Source organism: Dipteris shenzhenensis, chromosome 22, assembly GCF_047967505.1.
Source record: "Dipteris shenzhenensis isolate YYH24624 ecotype China chromosome 22, Dip_SZ_1.0, whole genome shotgun sequence".
Lineage (NCBI taxonomy): Eukaryota > Viridiplantae > Streptophyta > Polypodiopsida > Gleicheniales > Dipteridaceae > Dipteris > Dipteris shenzhenensis.
This window is the reverse complement of record NC_141617.1, coordinates 2168905-2187998: the sequence shown is the minus strand read 5'-3', so window position 1 is coordinate 2187998 and position 19094 is coordinate 2168905.

Here is a 19094-nt window from a genome sequence, read left to right as displayed (position 1 = left end):
AATAGAATGTGTGGATCAAGCACATTGGAGTTATATCATTTCTGTATTATAATAGTATGGATAAGAATCAACCCTAAATCAATGTGTATAATTATCATCTACACCTATATAAATAATTGAATTTAAAGATTATAAACAGAGTTATGCTATGTGTACACTGAAAACTTACACATTGTACCTTTATGGTTGGTACAAAGTAGTGAAAGTAAAATTCCTTGAGAAAATAGTTGAACAAAAGGATAAGCATAGCATATGTAAGTAGCATTGCTATGAGTTAGTACACCATGTGTAAGTAGCATTTCTATGATTATACTAAATGTTCCATCTCTCATGCTACTAGATAGACATATGTTTTTGTACACATGCGTGGACTGCTGACATCTCATTTTGGAGTGTGAAGTGTAGGATTAGAGCAACCTAAATGGGATTGTTATGTTGCAAGCATAGCAATGGAATGCATAAAGCTTTGTTTCAAGTACATCTCTTACAACTTATGGATCTCAAATACATGGAAGCACCTAAATGTTTTTCATATCACAGTAGAATTCTATGTTCTAGTGCTAGGTTATGATCCCACAAATGGAATGCATAAAGCTTTGTTTCAAGTACATCTCTTACAACTTATGGATCTCAAATACATGGAAGCACCTAAATGTTTTTCATATCAAAGTAGAATTCTATGTTCTAGTGCTAGGATATGATCCCACAAATGTGGAGTGTGAAGTGTAGGAATAGAGCAACCTAAATGGGATTGTTATGTTGCAAGCATAGCAATGGAATGTATAAAGCTTTGTTTCAAGTACATCTCTTATGACTTATGGCTCTCAAATACATGGAAGCACTTGAATTTTTTTCATATCACAATAGAATTCTATGTTCTGGTCCTAGGATATGATCCCACAAATTCAAAAGTGTTAAACTTAGCGTTTTTTTAATGCTAAGATGTGCAAAATTTGGGTTTTTTCAAAAATGATATAAATGCTTAGTTTTTCAAGGGAATCTTTCAAAAAACCAAAACGACAACTATGTAATGGTGGTGTCTCAAATGTGTCACTACATTTACTTTTTTTAGATAGAAGAGTACTTTCATAAAAGGACTTTGAAATCGAATCATAGAGAAAAACATAAAGTTTACAAAGGATTACAGTAAAACACCTATAGAAATTAGATGCTTCTAACATCATCTTGGTATTCTAGCCGTTGACAAGATTCTAAATGATGTTTCTTTTTAATTTCTTCTACACCCTCACCTATGTATGATCCACTTTTGCTTTAAGTGGTAATCTCTCGAAAATTGATGCCAAAATGCTGTGACTTATTCTCTCTTTTATGTATCAAATTACTCACTTAGAACTGCTTAGTCACTCATTGTGGCTTATGTGTACACAATGTAGCATAGGCCCTAAGGTCATATTCCATTGAGAGATGTAGGCTAAAGCGTCCAGAAAGTGTTTTGCGTGATCCTTTGCTTCAGCATTTTGCTAAATCCTTTGCTTCTATTGATTGGATGCCAATCATGCTCTTAATCTCTCAGTAAGAGGATCTATGCCACTACTTCACACACACAATGATCTCATGTTGGTTGCATTTGATATTAGTGATATAGGGTTAACAATTATGTGCCTACTTATTGTGGGATTAAAGGTCACTCTGCCTTTACCCCGGTTATGTACAATACTCAAACACATATATAAATGAATGAAAAAGAAGATTAGGGTGTTCTACACCCACCAAAACTTGTGTGGCTCTCTGTTTCTCTCTTTCCCTCTTTCGTTCTTGCTTCCGTTGAGAGCACTCTCAACTGATATCAGAGCTCGGGTGATCTAGCTGAGCGTGCGTGAATGCTTGAAGCTCATCAGCTCTGTGGGAGGAAGGAGAAGCTCTATGGGAAGCTTTGTGGGTGACTTTACTTGCATCCGAGTGTGTAGAGACCTTGGAAGAACCTTTGGAAAAGTCACTTTCGTTTTGCGAAGTGGTTTTGAGAGCCTGTTAAGTGTTTTCAAAGAAAAAGTCTTTTTTTGAGCTTTTCCCTATTCCGTTCGATGACAGAGACTCCGCATTGACTTGTAGAGGCAACTATTGCTTGCTTTTGGTGTCCACTTCACTTCAGGAGCTTGGAAACACCTTCATTCTTGAATCTGGGATCATTTCATTGGATTTCTGACTCACTGTGTCAGTTTTTGCTTTTTTTGCCCGGGTGTTTGAACTCAAGTTTGGAGCAACCATTTGCAGATCTGTCAGTTCCGGTGGACTCAGGAGGTCCTAAAACTTCTATGTTGCTCATCATTTTCACTCCGATGGAGTTTACAAATAGCTCTATTTCCAAAAACATTTTTCAGTCCGTGTGTTGGACCCAGTGATCGAGACCACGATTTCCAAAACCGTCTGTCCCATTGCGTTTCGGACACCCAAAAACCCCTACCTATCACTTCTTACGTGATTCAGTGGAGGATTTTAAGAGTTATAGATCTCTGTGTATTCGATTTCATCTCTTTGTTATGCATTCTTCATTCTAAGGTTTTGAAACCTTAGATTTATGCCACATGGCAGTGGATAAGTGTTGACTCCCATTTCTCACTCATCGGTTGGAATTTTGGAGTTCCGGCAGAAGAGAGATATTTGCAAATTTTCTTGCTGAGTTCGATTATGCAATGGCACCCATGTTTTGAGGCATCTCAGGTTCTATTTTCAGTAGCGGTCATTACCATGGGACTATGATTTCTTGAGCATACCTTATGTAGATCACTCTGGTTGCAGTTTGATCAGTGTGCGCTCATTCATGGTGTGCATTGGGTTGCAGTGAATGATTTATAGGCCATTTGGATGCATTGCGGTCCTTATTGGATGCGCTGATAGGCCCAAATTGCCTTGTGGGATGCTATTTTTATGGACGCTTTGCACATGGATGCTATTTTATGCTGAGGGACAACGTTGACAAATTGCAGGTGATGCACTGATAGTGCTATGCTCTCTTGGATGAGATATTATTAATGCATATACCAGTGGACGGTGTTTATGCTTGAGTCATTTGGCACTTATTGGCATTTTGGATTGCCATTGCAGTTGGCATTTTCTTTTGGGCTAGATTTGCTCATATGGATGCATAGTATATGCACATGAGTCAGATGCTTTGAGACATGAGTTTTGGTGATATTTCACTTTATTGTGGCATACACATTTGGGTGCACCTGGTATTTGGTGTGATTCTCTCTTGTAGGCACTAGCATTTGGGATTTTTGCTTTATTTGCATCATGGCATCCTCTTCCATGTCTGAAAAGAAGTTTTTTAGCATTAAAGAACAAATAAGGGATGTGCTTATTCAAAGAAGCAGATTAAACCCTTGGCAGGGATTGAAGCTAAGCCTGCAAATATGTCTGAGGATGATTGGAATGAGTTGGATGCATTAGCAATATCTACTATTAGACTTCATCTTGCAGAGTCAGTTTATTTCACAGTAGTAAATGAGCAGACTACGGAAGATTTGTGGAAGAAACTGTGTGCCACTTATGAGAAGGAAACTGGCTCTAATAAAGTTTACCTCATGAAGAGGTTGTTTGAGCTGTAGATGAAGGAAGGGGTCTCCATTGCTTCTCACTTGAATGAATTCAATATTATTTTCAGCCAGCTTCACGCTCAGAAGATGAATTTTGATGCGGAGACTAAGCAATATTTCTCTTATGTTCATTGCCATCCTCATGGGATACCTTCCGTATAGCTGTCAGTAACTCTGCACCTGGTGGAGTACTGAAATTTGATGATGTTGTGAGTAGCTTGTTGGCCGAGGAGATTAGACGAAAGTCTATGGATGGCAACAAGCAGGATGCAGCCTTAAATGCGTAATGGGGTAGATCACAGTTCAGGGGGAAGTCCCAAGAAAGAGGGAAGTCTTGTAGCAAATCCAGGGCACAAAACATTGAGTGTTACCACTGTGGCAAGAAGGGCCATATGAAAAAGGATTGCTACAAGCTGAAAAGAGAGCAAAAGGATAAGAAAAAGAATGCAAATTGGGGTGCAAATCAAAAGGAAGAGAGTCCAAGGGGGGACAAAGGAAAAGTGAAGATCGAGGAGATCAATGCAGTCACACATGATAGTGACAATGACATTCTCTTCATGTCTAGTTTATCTGCAAAGTTGCTTACCACTTCAGATGATGCATATTCTTAGGATTGGATTTTGGATTCTAGTGCTTCATTCCATGTTACTTCCCATAGGGAATGGTTCTCCACTTATGAGACTGGAAAGACAGGTTGTGTGCATCTTGGAAATGACTATGCATGTGACACAGTGGGAGTAGGTGACATAAAGTTTTCTTTTGCAAATGGGTCTGCATTTATTTTGAAACATGTGAGACATGTGCTTAAGTGGACCAAGAGTCTTATTTTAGTGGGTCAGCTAGATGATGCTGGTTTTCACACCACTTTTGGCTTTCAGAGTTGGAAAATTCAGAAGGGCTCTATGCTTTTGGCCAGGGGTGCCAAGTGTGGGACTTTGTATCCCTTACATGTATCAGGGGTATTTGATCATGTCGTTGCAATAACCGAGTAGCCAAGCACTTCTTTGTGGCATTGCAGGTTGGGGCACATGAGCCAGAATGGAATGAAACTCTTATACCATTTGGGTTGTGTACTGCATTTGAGTTTCTCTGATTTTGAATTTTGTGAGCACTGTCTCTATGGGAAGCAGACTAAATTAGCCCATAAAAGAAGGGGAAAGAAAGAGTTTGAAAAGCTTGATTTAGTGCATTCAGACGTATGTGGTCCCATGCCTACATGATCATTAGGCGGGGCTGAATACTATGTGACATTCATTGATGATGCAACTAGGAAAGTGTGGGCTTATGCTATAGCTCGGAGGAGTGATGTGTTCCAGGTATTTAGAAAATGGCTGGCCTTGGTCGAGAATCAGTCAGGTAGAGCGCTTAAATGCCTACGGATTGACAATGGTGGAGAGTATCTCTCTCATGACTTTCAGCATTTTTGTGATACACATGGGATTAAGAGGGAGCTCACATCCCCTCGTACTCCAGAGCAAAATCCAGTTGCAGAAAAGATGAACCGTACCATTCAAGAAAGGCTGCAATGCATGCTTTCCAATGAAAGTCTTTCTGGTGGTTTTTGGGCTGAGGCAATGAAGACTGCAGTGCATGTGATCAATAGATCACCTAGTAAGAGGTGGGATGGTGGTATTCTTGAAGAGGCATGGAGTGGCAAGAAGCCCTCTTACTCTCATTTGCATATATTTGGGTGTGAGGCATATGCACATGTGCCAAAAGAGCTTCGAAAGAAGCTAGATCCTAAGTTTAGGAAATGCATCTTTCTGGGTTATGGTGAAAGTGGAGAGATGGGCTATCGTCTCTGGGATCCAAAAGCAAAGAAGATCATACGCAGCCATGATGTAGTCTTCAATGAGAAGAAGATGCATAAGGCACCCATGAGGGATGTGGAAATGAGGAGAATCACTTTCCAGGATGTGAATCCACTTGCATATGTTGATAGACAGCAAGCTGTCCATGCACCAAATGTGCAAGAAATGGTACCACCAAGTACTCCCACAGGTATACAATCAAGGGTAGATGATGGATCATCTATTGGTGGAAATGATGAGCCAAATGTGGTTGATATGCAAGTGGGACAGCAAGCTGAAATGCCCTTGAGAAGATCATCTAGAGTGTCTAGATCACCTGATAGGTTTGTTCCAGGGGTAGACTATGTGATGCTTATTGATTGCGGGGAGCCTTCTTGCTACAGAGAGGCTATGATGCGCGAGGATCAACGCAAGTGGGAGTATGCTATGCAATCAGAGATGAGTTCACTTATGAAGTAAGACTTGGGACTTAGTTTCTTTGCCACATGGAAAGAAAGTATTGCCATGTAAATGGGTCTACAAGATGGTCACAGGTGATGATGTGCCTAGGTACAAGGCCCGTTTGGTTGCTAAAGGGTTCAAGCAAGAGAAGGGTGTGGTTTTTGATGAGATATTCTCTCCAGTTGTGAAGATGACCACACTTAGATGCATGCTTGGACTAGTGGCATCAGAGGATATGGAGCTTATGCAGATGGATGTCAAGACAGCTTTCTAGCATGGGGATTGCATGAGGAAATTTACATGGTGCAGCCGGAAGGCTTTGAAGAAAAGGGCAAAGAGCATTTAGTTTGCAAGCTGAAGAAGAGTCTCTATGGTCTTAAGCAAGCACCTAGAGAATGGTATCAGAAGTTTGATGCTTTCATTTAGTCCCAGGGTTTTAGAAGGAGTGAAATTGATTACTGCCTCTACACTAAAAGGGCTAAGGATAATAGCCTAATAATCTTGGCACTATATGTGGATGATATGCTATTGGCTAGCAAGAATACTTATGAGCTAGATGCATTAAAGGCCAAGTTGCATGAGGCCTTTGATATGAAGGATTTGGGACTTGCAGGTCATATTCTTGGTATTATGCGCATCACGCGTGATCGGAGTAGGAAACTCCTTTGGCTTTAATAGAAGGACTATGTTACAAAAGTATTGTAGTGTTTCAATATGGTGGGGGGAAAGGCAGTGAGTACTCCATTGCCTCCATATGTGAAACTGAGTCATATAGATAGTCCCAAATCAGATGAGGAGAGGGCCATGATGGCCAAGGTTCCTTATGCATCAGCGGTTGGGAGTCTTATGTATGCTATGATAGCTACTAGACCAGAGATTGCATTTGAAGTGGGAGTTGTTAGCCGGTATATGGCTAATCCAGGAAAGAGGCATTGGGAGGCAGTTAAGTGCATCATGAGGTACATGAAGGGTACCAAGGAGATGTGCATGTGCTTTGGTAGAGGAGACATGCGTGTACTTGGGTACACAGATTCAGACTATGCAGGGCATGTGGATAGTAGGAGATCCACTTCTGGTTATGTGTTCACCTTTGCAAGTAGTGCAGTGTCATGGATGTCTCGTGCACAGAAGTGCGTTGCTTTGTCTACCACAGAGCCTGAGTATGTTGCAGCCACAGAGGGTTGCAAGGAGGCTATATGGCTTGATCGGCTAGTGGGAGATTTGGGGATTCATACAAGTGTATCGACATTGCATAGTGATTCCATGAGTGCTATTCAGCTAGCACGAAATCCGGTCTTTCATGCAAAGACCAAACACATTGAGGTCAGGTACCATTTCATCAGGGAGGTACTTGAGGACAAGCGCATAGAGCTTGTCAAGGTTCAGATAGATGATAACCCTGCAGATATGCTGACGAAGAGTCTACCTAGTCAGCAGTTTGAGTATTGTCGTGCATTGATGGGCATTGGAAAGTATGCTCACTAGTTGTTCTCCCTTAAAGGCACATTGTCCTTTAAGTGGGAGGTTGTGGGGTTAAAGGTCACTGTGCCTTTACCCCGGTCATGTACAATACTCAAACACATATATAAATGAATGAAAAAGAAGATTAGGGTGTTCTGCACCCACCAAAACTTGTGTGGCTCCCTGTTTCTCTCTCTCCCTCTTTTGTTTTTGCTTCCGGTGAGAGTACTCTCACTTATGACTATATGGTGAAAATTTTGTGATATGCTTCTACCATGGACTATTATAGGACATGCTAGCATTTCTTGAAGAAGATCAAAGGACCAAGAAACCTAGAGATGATGAAGAGGAAATGAAAATCCAATATCAAATGTAACTATTGCAAAGAGAAGGCCATATAGAGTGATTGAGTCTCGAGAAATTATTTGGCAAGAGGGAAAGAAAGATGCAAAGGAAATGTAAATCGTTTTTCAAGTTTGCAAGTGAAACAAATGCTTCTAGTTTTGATAGATCCTAAATTAGCAACTATGGAGGATGTTCACATGGATGAAGAGGAATTCACAAAGTGTTTTGAGAATTGTGTTGAGGTTGTCGACTATAATGATATGTTTTGAGATATGTCTCCTTTGTCTAAAACTTCATAACAAACATCAATTTAATTGTACAATAATAATTTTGATCTTTGTTTCCTTAGACATGCTTAGGATTACTTCTACAATCTTTCCCAATGTAGCCTAGTTTGGTATTGTTAAATCATTTACCCTTTCTCTTGGCTATAGTCTTTTACTTTGCACTGGATTGAAATTGTTAAATCAATTACCCTTTCTTTTGGCTATAGTCTTTTACTTTACACTGGTTTGAAATAGTTGCTAACTTTGACTCCATTTGACCTACTTAAGCTTGAAGTATCCATTTGTCTATCACACAAAGAACCTTCATCTTATGCCAACAATCCATGGCTACATTAGCATCTCTCATCTTCAATTTTGGAAGATGAGAATTTATATTGAGATGGGTGATGAGGATATTTCCTTTATAGATTGAGATTAATGTCAACTTCCTTGCATAGATGCATCACCCATGCAAAAACTATGTTCACCTGACATGCTTAAAAATTATAAATGGGCTTTTCATTTAGTTTATCATAGGCATATTTTTATTCTCAAAATGCAACCTCATCTTGGGCCCTCATTACATGCAACATTTCTATAGATGGGAGTTATTACCATCGAACCTCAAAATGCCTAGCAATTGTGGATGTCATCTTAGTTATGAAGGGTGCTTCTAGATGATGCTTTGACCACTCACAATTGATATATGACTGCTTGTAGAAATAAATTCATTAGTTAATCAATAATCCACCTTGAAAAGCCTACTATCATATTCAACATGGTTCATATGGATCCACAATTAAAGTCTTAGCAAAAAAAGAATGCACCTATAAACATTTTTAACTTTTTTTTTTGGGGGGGGGGGGGGGGAGGTGGTAATGGGAGATGATGCCTCTCCTCCTTCAAAAAAATGTACTTTTTGAAAAAGTAGTTCCTAAAATGAATATCTATACTGAAATGAAACATGAGAGTACTTTTTCAATTGAAATGGATGTAGACAAATACGGCATCTCTATCACCTCATCTCACTATGAGATCCCCTCGTTAAAGAAATGTTAAAATTCTTAAAACTTTGAAACACCATAAGCTCGAGATTCCAAAAAAAAAAAAGGTTTAAAAGAAATATTCCCCTTCTTTCTCCTATCTTGTCTTGAGAGTCTCTTGGAAGTAGGGTTTTACTTTTTAAATGAGTAGAGGCCTTGAGAGAAGACCTCACATCCTCTCAGTTATAAGAACATTCTCAATTCATGCTTCCTCTATGGCATGGGAGGCTAGTTAGAGACGTCAGATAGCCATTCATGGAAATCCAAAAGAGAAAGAAGGTGAATGGTAAGGAAAATGTGGTGCTTGAATCTAGTAAATGAAGATAGGAGAGGGAAACAATTGCCACGACCACTTGTTTTATCAAGGATAAGGTAGATGCTACAAGAGGGGAGTAGGTGCAAGAGACAGATTAGTGGGAAAAAGAGAGTGAAAGGAATTTAGAAAGTGTAACAGAGGAGGGTGAAGACATTGTGAATCCCCCAATCAATTGGTAGTCTCCAAGGTCAAATAATTGAGTCAAATTTTGATAAGGAGTCAATGGACGTGATCTTCAATAGTCAAACCTTTGAAGAGAAATTAGAAGATGCACACATAGTAGTGTTAGGATATGATGAGTGGGGCTCCTTCATTGAGGTCAAAAATAGAAAAAACAAGAGCAAAAGTATGAGGATGCCACTTGAAGAATTGGTAAGAATGGAGGATAGAGAAAGGAAAAAGTGCTCAAGGGGCATCAGCATAGCCCCAAAGAGTGTGGCCCAATTCAAGAAGAAACCAAAGAAGGCTTAATTTATGGGACATAACAACATAGACTTCTCTTTTCTCAATTTGAATGTTTAGGGTTTATCGAATGGTTTAAAACATTCATTGCTGTGGCTCAAGTATGAAGATCTAAGGCCTTATTTCCTAGGGTCATAGGAAGTTGAGGTAGGAGCCAGCCAAGTTTAATAGTATTTGTATCAAATAGACAAGGTGAGATTAAGGGTAAAGGAGGGGCTATGCTTGGCATTAATTAAAAAATCACAAACATTTCGTAAACATGGCATAGGGGGTGAATTTTAAGGTGCATTATTTTTCCTTTACATGGCCCCAATTTTGTTAGGAAAAGGACTATATTATGGGCCTCCTATAACTCCTTGGGGGATTCTATTGTCATGGGGAGACTTCCATATGGTAGAATATAGGAAGCACAAATTGGCTAATCAAGGAAAAATCATGAGTGGGAGTAAACTAGATGCTTGGTTGAACTCAGAAGAACTTTCAAGGTTAGTGGATGTGTTTGAGGGAACATCCTTCACATGGAGTAACAAGTAGATCGGTGTGAACTAGAAGGGAACATCCTTCACATGGGAGTGAACTAGATGCTTGGTTGAAACTTAAAGACATGTCAACGCTAGTGGATGTGTCTGAGGGAACATCCTTCACATGGAGCAACAAATAGATCAACTTGAACCACAATAAGGCAAGGCTTAATAGGTTTTATATCTCAAGAAGGGTGGGAGATGAGAATATTAATTGGGAGTATAAAGTTTTTAGGCACTCTCAGGCCTTTTTTGGGACAAAGGAACAGGACGAGCTAGGAAGTCATGGTTTATGAATGATTCCTTCGTCCTCTAGTAGCTACCCTATGTCCATGTGAGGGTTAAACGGATATGGGATTATGACTTTGGAGGCATTGCTTCATGTATTGGAAAAGGGGTTTGAGAAATTGGTAGGACCTAATTTTTCTTGAGGGCAATTAGAAAGAGATGCCAAAAGAAAGAGGAGACAAGAACTAGAGGAAAGCCTTTAGGATTTGGGTAATGATGATTCACTTGAGGGGTAGCAGCAACTAAAGGAAGTGAAACCTAGGCATAGAGAGGAAAGCTTTGTAAATGTAAGCAATAGAAAATATATAAGAGGGAATGGTGGGCAAGGAATGAGGACCTATTTGGGAGTCTAAGAAAAAAGGTAGCATAGGAACATATCTCTAAGATGCTCTAGCCTAACAAGGTAGCATCCACAAATAAGGATATAACGGAGTCCATGCTTATTTTAGCAAAACTTTAGGGGAGAGGAAAGTATAAATACGAGGGAATGGTGGGCAAGGAATGAGGACCTATTTGGGAGTCTAAGAAAAAAGGTAGCATAGGAACATATCTCTAAGATGCTCTAGCCTAACAAGGTAGCATCCACAAATAAGGATATAACGGAGTCCATGCTTATTTTAGCAAAACTTTAGGGGAGAGGAAAGTATAAATACAAAGAAACTAAGGAAATGGAAAAGTGCAAGATTATAAGACTCCATGGTCAACTTGAAGTTTTACTCTAAGTTTTTGGATAAATCATCTTTAGTAGAATATAAGGAAGCAACAAAAATAGTGATGGCAAAAAGAAGAATTTGGGCTCCCGATTGCATTTTATCTATCATTTTGGGAACACTAGATCGTAATCTTGATTTATGGGAAGAATTAGTAAAATAGGGTTCTGTTGATAAGAGAATTAACATAGATATGATTAAGATGATCCCTAAGGGGGACCCAAAGAAGCAAAGACCCTTGACAATGCTTAGTACGAGCCATAAAACTATAGCCCAATCCCTTGCCCTTAGGATGAAAATGCAAGACTATGTAAGAAAGGAATAGGAAGGATCCATTAAGGGAAAGAATATTCTAGAAGAAATAATCACCCTTTGAGAAGGCTTGGAGTTGGTAGAGGAAGAGGGGAAGGATATTTGTTTTATGAAGGCCAATTTCAACAAATCCTATAATAGGATGGAATGAGGATTCATTTTGCAATATCTAGAGGACATGGGGAGGGGTCCTAGGTTGAGAAGATTTGTGGATACTCTCCTCTCTAATGCCATGGAAAAGGTGGAAGTTGATGGCTTGACCTCCAAGTCATTTTCCTTGAAAATATCCATTAGAAAAGGATGCCCTTTGTCCCCTCTCCCTTTTATGGTGGAGTAGAAGACTCTGTAGGTTGGTTGACTCAAGCAAAGTAGAAAGTGGGGAGGTAAGAGGTATACACGTGGATAATGACACTCAAAGTTCTATGTCAACAATTTGCTAATGACAACAAACTCACTCCTCACAATGATGAGAGGTCTATTGGGGCTCAACCAACACAAAACATGGTTTTATGGCACTAAGGACCAGTTTCCAAGGATGCTAGTGGATCAGGGTAGTAAGGAGATTGTAAGGGGTCCCTTTCACCCTTTTAGGTATCCAATGGGGCTTTACTACTCACAATGAAGGATAGGTGGTAACGGGTACTACAAAAAGTTAAGCAGAAACTCCAAACTTCAAATGTGGCAAGCACTCCAACCATCTTTGGCACGAAGAAAATTTTTCCCACACCACCTTTTGTATCCTTCTATGATTTACTTTTTGTCCTATTGGTCACCATCTAGGGCAAGAACTAATAAGTTAAGCTCAATGTTTAGAGATTCCTTATGAGGAGGTGATGAGGATCATAGGAAAATAGCTGAGGTGAGTTGGGATTTTGTACCTTACTAAAATTTGAAGGTACACTAGGGATTATTAACCTAGACTATGGTCAGCTACTACTAGGTTCATGGGAAAGTGGATCATCAGAGCAATCCAAAATAAAAATACATTTTGGTCCATCTCTATTTAGTAAGGTGCAAGATTTGGAGGGATTACCTTGAGTTATCTCTAATTGTAGAAAAATATTGGTGTGAAGGCCCAACAAGTCAAAAGTTTGGTGTGAGTGCATCTTGAAGAGAACCAAACCTATGAGGTCAATGTGACATGATGTCCATTGAATAAGGAAAAAGTTATCAATGATGCTTCTTCATTTGGCCTATGTCCATGGCTTATGCTGAGAGTGGGAAGGACACTACGTGCACCCAAGTAGCTACATAAACTTTGCATTAGAACACTTGATATGGGCCAATTTGTGGATCAAATACACAATCAAAGAGAGCACCTTGGTACAAGAAAATCTAGAAGGATGGACGAAGAAATAAAGGAAAGAATTTTGTTACTTCTAGGCTTTGTCTTCTTCTTGAACTGAAGATATAAACGCCAAAATCTCATTGTGTATTTGCTCACTGTCTCCCTATCAAACTATCATATTTACCACTATATGTTTCATTCTCAATATGAGTTGCATAGAAATACCGCCAATAAATACTTGAGGATAGGAAGCTAGATGGAATAATACTCAAGAACAGTGATCATATTGAATTTTTATATGTAGATGGTTGAAACATGAATAACAATTCTAACACATACAATAGCACTGAAAAATGAATATGCACGAAAACTCATGAAAAGACACGAGGCAATCATTGGGTATAATCTCCCCCCTCGAGGTGTGTGGCTTGTGATCCCACACTAACAGTATTTTTAATATTGAAATAAGAGCATGAGCCATTGATACAAAGTCACATATTCATCTCTTGAACATCCCTTTTCCATACTTTTGTCTTGAGCATCCTTTTACCAAACTTTTCTCTTTGTCACTCCTTTACTCACGTACTCATCCAAAATTACATGCCAAAAGTGGGAGGCTTTTAAGCACTCTCCCTTATAAAAAATGTAATGACCCTTGGCCATTTAATACATCACATAGCACTAGCATAAAACCATGGCATTTAGACTTTATTCCCTTGAGCTTGTTTACTCCCATCCATCCCTGTCATTTCCTTTACTTTGTAAACCAATCCACCATTAGTCAAATACTTAGCGCAATGATGTACATCAAATGATTAGCCAATCATGCTAAGAAATGGTCTTTACAAATGACTACCCATTAATGTGAATATTTCTAAATGGCATCACCCATGATACTTATTAATGGCACACGTTTAGTTAGGCATCCCTGACTAAACCAAAGTATTAAATAGAACCCCCACCATGTTTGGTGCGATCCTATAAATACTTTACATCATTTCGAACTAAATCTTTGAGAAATACTTTCTCGTAACATTCCCTATTGCTTAAGGTGAACTGACCGAGTTGTTGTGATTTTGTTTATATGAGTTAAGGATATCAAGATGGTCTCGAAAAAACTGCTCACGAAATCACTATGCATTTTCTTTTGGATGATCTTTAAACTTCAATAAATAGAAGTTATAAGTCTTTCCTTTGCGCGTTGTTCTTTTCTGATCATCTAGAATACAATCAGGCTCAAGAACTTCAACTTCATCCACAATTAAAGGTGGCTCTTCATAAATAGGATGCGTTTGTAATTCTCCCTTAAAAGGTTTCAAGAGATGAATGTGAAAGGCGTTATGAATCTTCCAATGATCGGGTAATGCCAAACAATAAGTCAAATCATTTATCTTAGAGATAACCTTGAAAGGTCCATAAAACCTTGGCGCTAATTTCACTGCAGGGCATTTATCAACACTCTTTAAATGCCTGTTTTTAATTCGTAGAAGGACAAAATCTCCTTCTTAATACATCATATGTTGTCTTTTCTTGTTTTCTTGTTTAGTATACTTCTCTTGAGCTCTCGTGATGGCTTCAGTCACTTCTCTCATGATTTGATCATAATTTCTTGTAAAACCATCAGCAGCTTCAATCTTTTGACTAATTCTTCTGATAGGAATAACTTTCCATATATTATTTTGAATGGAGCTCTTCTTGTAGCAAAACGTATTGTGTTGTTATAAGAAAATTGTAATAAGTGCAAATACTTATCCCAATTCTTACCTTGGGAATCAGCATATATCCACTGCATATCCAAGATAGTATTATTGGTTACCTTCATTTGTCCATTTGCCTTAGGATGGAAAGCTGAAGTAAAATCCACTTTAGTGCCAAGATTTTCAAATAAAGTCCTCCAAAAGGCACTATAAAACTTGGAATATCGATCTGTGATACTATAATTTTTGGTAATCCATGATGTGGGAAAACATACTTTAAATACATGTGTGTAGCTTGTGGTGTGGACAATGTCTTTTTAGGGTCTTTTTGCAAGGTAAGAAATATGCTTGCTTGCTAAAGCGATCCACGATAGTCCATATCATGTTATTTTGATTAAAAGTTAAGGGAAATCCAGTAATAAAATCAATGGATATTTGTTTCCAGGATTGTGAAGGAATAGGCAAAGGCATTAATAGTCTTGGTGTTTTTCCTTTGAAACTTTTAATCTTTTGAAAAATCAAACACTCATCAATATACTTAGAAATATCTTTCATCCAAGGCCAATGAAATTCTTTAACAATACTTTGATAAGTTGCATTCACCCCTCGATGTCCGACATGAGGAGGTTGATGCATTTCCTCCATAACTTGTAATCTAAATGGTTTGCTAACGCAAAGTCTTTTCTCATAAAAGAGATATCCATCATTAACTGAATAGCTAGATATAGGACTCCAATTGTTTTTTTCAAGCTTAGTCCATATATCAGAGAAGTCAGAGTCATCTTGATAAGATTTTTTCATTGCCTCGAATGGTTCTATTTCAATCACTAAGATGTTGTTGATTTGTGGTCTTCAACTTAATGCATCTCCAAATGTATTTTCTTTACCAGGCTGATATTGAATCATTGGTTGAAAACTTTGAATAAAATAAGACCATTTGATATGTTTGTTTGAAATCAATGGTTGCATCAAAATATGCTTAATAGTTTGTTGATTAGTCTTGATCAAGAATTATGAGTCCATTAAATAATGCTTCCAAATCCTTAGGGCATGTACCACTGCTATCAATTCTTTGTCATAGGTACTATAATTGAATTTTGCTGGCTTAAGCTTTCTACTTTCAAATACGATAGGATGATTGTCTTGCATAAGCACATCTCCAATCCGAGTTCCACTTGCATCAGTTACGACAACAAAGAAAGGTCATGAGAAGTTTGGTAATTGAAGTATTGGGGATTTAACTAAAGCTTCTTTTAAAGCTTGAAACGATTTAGCATGGCTTGAAGTCCAAATGAACTTTGTAGTTTCCTTTAGGAGATAGGTCAATGGATTTATTAAGAAAGCAAAGTTCCTAACAAATATCCTATAGTAACTACATAAGCCTAAAAATGATCTTAGCTCATGTATATATTTAGGCTTTGACCATGTTTCAATACATTGCACTTTCTTTGGGTCTACTTGAATACCTTGACTTGAAATGATATGCCCCAAGTATTCAATGCAATCTTGAAAGAATAGACTCTTCTCAAGATTGATGTACAATTGATTTTCTTTTAAAAGAGAAAAAGTCAATTTCAAATGTTCCTTGTGATCTTCAGTATTCTTGCTAAAAATCAATATGTCATCAAAGAACACCACTACACAATCTTGATGCTTTAGAAAGATTCGGTTCATCATTCTACTAAAAGTAGCTGGAGCGTTGGTCAAACCAAATGGCATAACCAAAAACTCGTAATGACCCATTCGCATTCTAAAAGCTGTTTTGTAAACATCTACTTCCGTCATTCTAACTTGATGCTTGGAGATGTACCTTTTGTAAGCTAGGCTTATACAGATGACTACTTTTTCTTTTTGTGGAATTCTCAGTCAGAGGAACTAGATTTAAGATCAATCTTGCTAAAGACTTTAGCTCCTCTCAACTTGTCAAGTAAATCATGTACTCTTGGAATTGGATACCGATTTTTGACAGTGAGTTTATTAAGTGCTCTATAGTCCACACACATCCTAAATGTTTCTTTTCACCAAAAGGACTGGAGCACCATATGGGGAGCTATTTGGTCTAATCAACTTCCTTTCTAGCAATTCTTCTATTTGTCTTTGAATCTCTTTTCATTCTAAGATGTTATCTCGATATGGAGCTCTACAAGGAGGTGAATTTCCAGGTAAAATTTCTATGTGATGATCTTCAGGTCTAGACTTGGGTAAACCTAGGGGTAATTTGTCCAAGAAACAATCCAAAAATTGCAAGATAAAATCTTTGAAATTGTCATTCAATTTAATTTGTGCGACCGTAATCGAATTAACCAAAACCAAAAATGATTTTTCACCTTTCCTAAAAGCCCTTTTAGCTTGTGTGTGATTCAACAAAGGATTCATTTCATTATTTATTTGTCCCTTTAAACAAATTCTTCTATCCTTGTGTGTGATCCACATTTGGTGAGTGTTATAGTCAACATCAGGATTACATTGATGTCGCCACGGCATTCCCAAAATTATATATTTTCCACTTAGAGGAGCCACTAAGAAATTTCTTTTTTCTTTGTATGGATCAATTGTGAGTACTAAATCTTTCACTTCATTCAAACAATTATATCTAGTTCCAGTAAAAGCAGCTTTAACCTTATACTGTGTTGGTGAAACTTTAAGATTCATTGCTTTTACTAATCGTTCAGAAATTAAATCGTATGTACTTCCATCATCATGTAGAATAACGATTTCTTTCTGATTTAATTTTCCCTTTATTTTTAACAATGCATAAGGAGAAAACTTACCTGATTTACCTGAGTTAGAAGTGTTACCCTCTTGCTTGACTTCGTTGATCACGTTAATCTTTGCAGTTGATGCCTTCTTCTTTTCTAGACAATTATTTGCATAATGTCCCTCTTTGTGACAGTTGAAACAAGTTCCCTTCTTCAAGTTGGTCTTCTTTTCTTCTTTTGATTTATCGTGATCCTTCAAAGATGTAGTCAATGGTGTAAAGTGAGAATATGGTTTGAACTTAAACTTCTTGTCCCTCTTTTGAAAAGGAACAAAAGGTTTATTCTTTCTCCATCCTTTGTATCCCGTTCTTTATTTCATAATTTGTAGCGAGTGATATAGCTGAACTCAAGGAATGAGGATGAAACATGTTGATCTCGGCTTTTACTTTATCCCTAAGACCAGATACAAATTTCCTCTTTTGTTCTTTCATAGAAATCCTATCTATGGTTTGAAGTTGAATGAGAGGTTGCCAAAAATCTCTCAACATGCAAAGCAACAATCTGTTTTTCTAATTGATGCAAACTATCCCATTGTTGACGGACTTTCGACTTGAATTGTGTTGGAAGAAAGTCTTGCTTCAATTTTTTCTTCAATTTCTTCCAAGTAGCTGGTCGTCTTTTACTATTTTTGACCACCATAGTGCCGCATTGTCAACAAGATGGCTGACAACACATTTAAATTTGTCTTTTTCAGGAAACCTTTCACCCTGGAAATAATTAGCATGCTGACTAATCCATGCTAAAACAATTTTTGCATCTTTCTTTCCATCATATTTTTTAAAAGTAAAAGATTTCCCACTAATTTTATTTTCCTTCTTTTCTCTCAATGCATATTTAATAGCTCTACGAATCACTCCCTCAGAATCAGATCCTAAAGTACTCTCATCTCTCGCATGTCTCTTCCTTTTCTTATTCTTATATCTCTCAAGCTCTTTCTCTAATTTCTCTCGTTGATCTCTCTCTTGCAAAAGTTGAAGGTGAAGTGCATTAATTTGCTCTTGAATCGTTGGAGATGGTGGGAGATGCTGTGCCATTTTGTGAAAGTAAATAAACTCTCTTACACTCAATAAAACAAAATTTACTCAATCATGTACTTATCTCTTGTGTGCTTGCCACCCAAGTTGAGAGCGTCCACTAGCGTTGCCAATCGTATTCGCCAAGATCCCCGCAATACCAACTTTACGATGCTGTGAATATGTGAGAGAACCTTCTTGATGCTTAGTGATAAGAGCTTTACAGCTTTTGGATGTTGCCGATTATGAAGTTGTTGAAGTAGAAGAGCCTCCAAAAATTAGCTTGAAGAAAGCTATCCGTTTGCTTGAAGTATGAGGGAAATAGTGCAAAAATAAGAGGGGCAGAAGAGGACAAGAGGCTTGATAAGTTGTTTAGGGCTTGATGACTTATCAGATAAGCTCTCCTCTCTTATCAATGAAAAAACTGCACTTATCATCTTCTTCCACGATCTGTGAGCTTTTCACATGTGATAAGCGCATTTAAACCTGCTCAATTGCTCCACATAACTCAAACGGATTGGGGGAACGCATTCGGAGGGTCTGAAAACCCTATAGCTGGCTTCGAAGACAAATTCGTCGCCAAATTTTTTGAGGCTGGATCTTCTTCTTCTCGCGCGGCCGTTTATGGTGGTAGGAAGCATTACTTGCAGCAATTTTTTCCCATGGGCCATTTTCAGCCATTTGGAGAGGCTTGGAGGGAAGCTTGAAGGGCTTGTGCAATGGAACAAGGAGATAGAAGAAGAATAGGGAGGCAATAGAAGAAGAGGCGGCACATCGCATGGCAATTCGTAACCGAGAAGAAAGTCT